The sequence below is a fragment of the Pocillopora damicornis genome, chromosome 5 (assembly GCF_964200805.1).
Source record: "Pocillopora damicornis chromosome 5, jaPocDami1.2, whole genome shotgun sequence".
In the NCBI taxonomy this organism is placed as follows: domain Eukaryota; kingdom Metazoa; phylum Cnidaria; class Anthozoa; order Scleractinia; family Pocilloporidae; genus Pocillopora; species Pocillopora damicornis.
Window position 1 is genome coordinate 9030432 of NC_142674.1, and position 6144 is coordinate 9036575.

Consider the following 6144-nt stretch of genomic DNA (forward strand, 5'->3'; position numbering starts at 1 on the left):
AATGCGTATACGATATAGTAATGAAATAGTACGGAAAGATTGCGGACGTTTTCACCCAGGGAAAACCAAAATATATAATGCACGCGTTCATGGACTGAGGAAAGGTCTTAGAACTTACTTTAACTGCTCCTCGTTATAGAGGAGAAAAGCTCTCTCCATGTCATCAAATGACCTTTGTCGTAATCACTTAAACTTTATTAGAATCGTATTCTATTGAGAGCCTGATCTTATGACATTACTGGGTTTTGTTGAGTTATTGAAATGATTATATTCCTCTAACACAATAAATTACTCTGAATAGAATCTCATTTTATTTGCTTTTATTTTTAACATACAATCGACTTAACATAATACTCACACATATTTATAATGTAAGCATCAAGTTATCAATGAAAAACTATATCAACATTTACTGTATTGAAAACAGTAACTGTTTATCATCTCATTTTTTGCATCTTATAATATCGTCACAGCACTTTAAATTTTACCCCATTTTTAACTCGTGAATTGCGCGCATGCGTAAGAGCGAGTTGTAGATATGATGTGGGGAATGGCACTCGCTCGCTCGCTCGCTCGCTCGATTGGTCGATTCCTGTAAACTTTTTTTCGATTTTAGGCTCTTGAGTGCATTTGATAGTTTTTGGCGAGCAATAAACAAACGAAATGGCGGCCTAAGAATAGTGGTGGGGTGAAAAAGAAGCAGATGATAATCTTAAAAGAGTTTCTTATTTTCGTTTTAGTTTCAACAAGCGGCGCCAGCGACTGGCAGGCATTCAAGGATTCACACCGAAATAACAGAACAACCTTCGTTTTTCATAAAATTGTAATTTACAATTCTTGAACTTGAAAACAATCCGAAGATTCATTGAAAATATCACTTACTGCGAAGCGCTCGGAGTTTACATATGTTCAAAAGCTTTTTCTGTTATGGCGTGAGATTGAGGACAAAATCGATCAGTAAGTTTCGTATCGTGTGTTTTTCCTGTGTGAAGCAACAGAAGACGCCGGCGACTGACAAAATTACACGTTAACACGAAAATCAAATAACACCTAAACAAACAATCTTAGCTACTGGTTTTCAGTGAATTTTTAAAGAACAATTTTCTTTTAAGTTTCAAGACAATTTGAAGATTCAAAATAAATATTACGTACTAAAATTCGAAAGTTATACACCACAAAATTGATAAGTAGGCCTGAAATGAAATTCTATCTTGTTCTTGATTATACGTTACCTAGCACGTGACTAAAATCTACCCAGGCGGAGATCCAAAATGACGGTGGCAGTCTTGGCTTAGTTATATCACTCAAAACTCGTTCCTATTTGTCTCATTTGATAAAGAGGGAATCGTTAATGTTTTCATTAAGACAGTATTGCCTTGATTTTCTAATATTTACAATGATAGACAGTAAATTTCACTTTTCACTCACATTTACTGCCAACCTTTTCTTTTGAACCAGAAACAAAAATGATATACGTTTAAAACACATCACATCACCCACCCTTATCAAATGTAATAGCATGATCATTTCAATTGTAATGCCTTCTTATCCCAACGTTACTTTGTTTCTTTGCTACATTAGCGAACACTGAACTACTGCTCGTACTCTAGGTATGAAAGTCAACCACAAAATTCCCTAAACCAAATAACATTAAACATAATCAAAAATCATGTGTCAATTCACGAGTTTGCTCGCAGAGCACTTTGATTTTAATCTTTTTTTCACTATACAATTCACAAAAAATACAATTAACTTAATATTCACAACAACATGATGCATACATTAAATTATCAAAACTATATCAACATTCTCTGTATTATTGACAACTTTGAATTTTTATCTACACATCTTATTCTTTGTATATTAGTTACATGATTCCCTGATGATACCCCATACCATTCATTACTTTTACAATCTGCAACAAAGCAGTTGTTGTACATCAATGAATTAATGGCATGCCAATTGCAACTCCTAGTCCTTTCCTAGGATCCCTTCTCTAGCTAAGCAATCCAGTACTTCTCTGTTCACAAAGCATGATTGACAGGGGAATGCTCAATTTTGAATAATGCAAAAATAGTTTCATTTTGTTGCAAATTGAAGCCTTCAAGAACATAATTCGGCCCCATTCAGTTGTAATTTACCATAACCTCGAGCTATGCAACTGAAATTAAATTTGCCAGTCCTGCAATCAGCAGAGTATGAACAGAGATCAATCAGTTCCTGAAGAACACTTCCTTCTAACAGCTTTGTTCACAACATGTTTCCAATGAAGGTTACGTCCGATCAAGCAGGATTTAGTTTCTTGGACCTCATCTTATTGATACAAGCTTCAGTCGATCGGTTGACACCGAATTTTTGTAACAAGAACCCACCTGACACTCCGAATATTCCGATTGAAATTTGAATGCCCTCCTAACGTACAAGTTAACCTTGGAGCGGAAGGCAGTATTAACCGCTGAAATCGCCTTCCCTGTATGAGGTCGGAACAAGACAACGACAACCTATTGTCCGGTGCACTTTTTCGGAAGCCGTCGAAAACGTTGATTTGAGCCCGCACAACCGAAAGCGCTCTTTCACTTCCAAAGTTATTAATTTTGGTGTTGTGAACGCATTCTATCCATAACATTTGCAATTAAACATTCTTTCCAGAAGAACTATCTACTTTATTGCCTTGAGGAAAGAATTCTCGATTCTTGTGGCGAGAGTTTCTGAAAGAGAGATTCTTCTCACGATATTCAGATGTAATGCATTTTTGCCAGAAGAATTCTCTTCTATTCAATCTTGTTTCAAGAACCTCGATTCTCCTTGAAAGAATCGCAATGAAATGATTCTTTTAAAAATAATTTTGGTTCTTAACAGGAGAAAATGCTCTTGGGGTAATTTAGAGTGGATTACTCACGATATGTTCCACTACCCAAACACATACAAACACACGCATGCGTATGCGTAAACACAGTGACAGTGAAATTAACAGTGCTTGTAACAAAGGCAGCAACAATGACATAGACTTTGAAATGACAGTGACAGGAAGCGCGACAATAAAGTGACACTGACACTTACAATTGCAGTGAGACAGATTTACGCGATGGGAGTGCATAATCTAAACGGTAAAAGTGACAGTAACACTGACAGTGACGGGTACAGTGACATTGTGGGTACAGTGAAAGTGACTTTGACAAACACAACAACATTTTCAGTGACTGAGACACTGGGAGTAACAGGGACAATGACAGTGACAATGAGACTGACATCGAAAGAAGAAAGGATAGTGACAGTCACGAGTAGATTAACAGTGAAAGGGAGAGAGACAGAGAAAGAAACGTTGAATTTGACTTTGAGGTGACAGTAAAAGAGAAAGTCTATAAATTGACACTGACATTAAACAGAGAAAGCGACAAAGTCAGTGACATTGACAGGAATAGTCACGTTCAATTTAGTGAAGGTGACAGTTACAAAAGAAATAAAAGTGATAATGAAAGAGGCAGTAACAGCGACTGTGACGAAGACAGTGACATTGAAAGTGACAGAGACAGTTACAGTAACATTGATAATGACAATGACAATGGCAGTGACAGAATCAGGGAAAGTAAGTTAAGAGCTACAATAAGCATGACAGTGACAGCGACAATGAGAGTCACATTGACAATAACAGTGACATTAACAGTGACAGTAACTGATCGTTGACAGGGAAAGCGTCAGAGTCAGCTAAAATGACAGTAAGAGTGGCTGTGATAAACACAATGACAGAAACTGACAGTGATTCTGAGAGTGACAATCACAGTGACAGAGAAAATATCGAAGGCAGTGAGAGTTACTGTAATAATGAAAAAGTGAGAGTGAAAGTGATTATTTAAGTAATGTGGACAGTAACAGTGAAAATGAAAATGAATTTGATTATGACAGAGACCATGAAATTAGCATTGAAAGTGACGGAGACGGTAGAAGTAAAGCTGAGAGCAACAGTTACAAGCAGTGATTGTGACAGTTAGAGAAAAATGGGCAATGACACTTTTAGCGACAGAGACTTTGCAGTGACATTGACAGTGACATTGACAGTGACACTGACAATGAACGTGACAATCACAATATTAGGGACAGGGACAGTGAGGTGAACAGTCAAGTGAGACTGACTAAGACTATGACAGTGACCCTGACAGTGACAGTGAGACAGTGATAATAAGTCGGTGAGAATTACAGAGTGTCCGTGACATTGACAGTGACAACGTGTTATTGGCAAGTCTGACGTAAGACTAACATCGCGAACTTAAGGGAGGACAGCTTTTGGTGGTTAACCCTTCTGACCAATTTTATTAAAAATCAAAACTTGCTTCAAAGCGTCGTCAGAGAGAAAAGGATTTTACTAATGTAGGGACACTCTGTGTTTTCTGAAATTTTTCAGATGGATTACTTGAGGCTAGAAATTTGTTCCTTACGGTCGATCAGTTGATCGATCAACCGATATATGACCCAATTGCAATGTTTTTCCTTGCCTGCTAATAAAAAAGTAATCGTGTCCTGTAGCAGATAAACGAAGAAATTTCTGGTGTCAAGGAAAAGACGGTAGCAAATCCAGGGGATGGCCTTGCCTTCCACCGATTTTTTAACAAAATGAGACTTTGACGATTGCTAAGATTTCAAGGGACCATTGATGAACTGAGAAAACGCCAACCAAACGTTACTGAGAACGTAAAATGTGGATATCAATTTAAATATTCTTGGTGGAGTATACCCTCCTTCTGCACAAAGAGTGATTTTAATCGGCAGGTGAAAAGAACTTTTCATGTCAGTTACCTGAAGAACACCTTTTGTGCCTTAGCCAGATGTGCATTATGCACCGACGAGCACATAATACAGTACATTTATACAAGTAACGCCAAAATTTCGCAAATCGATGATCAACCTGACCAAGGACAGCAAAGCCATGATTACTTTCAAGCATTTATATACGGACATACCTACGAGGTTCGTTCCACAATAAATACTTCTGATAGCGTTCTGGAGCATTCTTTTAGTTTTTCTGCACCGTTTTGACTTCTTTTCCCTTAGGAACGTGAAAAAGAGGTTTCCCCGTACCACTAGTATACTGTAATGAGTACCGGCTGTCAGGCTATTTCTTTAACAGAGCTTTTTCCGTCACAAAACTCGAAAATAATAAAAACACAAGGCCTTTGGCTCGTGCTTTCATCAATTTCCTCGTGTTTAGAAGGTCTGATGAAACACTCGCCCTGGTTTATGAAATATTTCATCACAACAGATACATTGGGATTTTATATTTTGCGGCAAACGACTGTTTTATGACTAAGTGGCTTTGTGAATACAGTTTTGTTAGTTTAATAGCCGACTCTTCTTTGGCTTTTCTAGACATCAGAATTTCAGTTTTAATGGTTTCTACCCGGCTAGAGTTTACTACAAACCTACAGACTCTCATAGTTGCTTGTTGTATTCATCTTCGCATCCAACACATGTCGAGAGTTCTATTGCTCTTTCGCAGTTTCCCAGACTTTGTCGTTAATGTAATGACGACTCTGATTTTTCCCACAAATGTGCCAGTTTTTCGATAAACGTGGCTATCCTGTTTCTGTCTTTCAAGTGTGCCACCACCACGTCAAGAGTCAGCACTACAAACGAAACAAAAGGAAAATACCGATCGCATTCTATTATTCACTCTCACATTTCAGCCTCCCAACCACGCGGTTTAATCCATCATTCTTAAAAATTCTTGGTCAGAAGTTCGTTACAAAGTAATGACCAACCTGGAAATGCCGGTTAAAATGTACTCGTGCACAATGCAAAACCTGTCCTTCCAGTCATAACGTAGAGAAAATGTCGAGTACGTAGAGAAGATTAGTGATCACTTCACGAGCACCTCTGCCAATGTCATCTATTGCATAATTTGCTCCTACTGTAAAAAGTCATACATTGGTGAAACAGGAAGACGACTTGGTGACCAATTCCGAGAAAACACTCATTGAATGAAATGACAAAGACGCTTTCAAACCAGTCGCTACACACTTTCATCTCCCTAATCATTCTAAGCAGCATATGGCAGTTCGCGGCCTTTCCCTACATCTAGGCAGTCCGGAAAGCCTCAAAATTATAGATCAAAAATTTATCTCTTGAATCTGCACTCTTAATCCACAACTT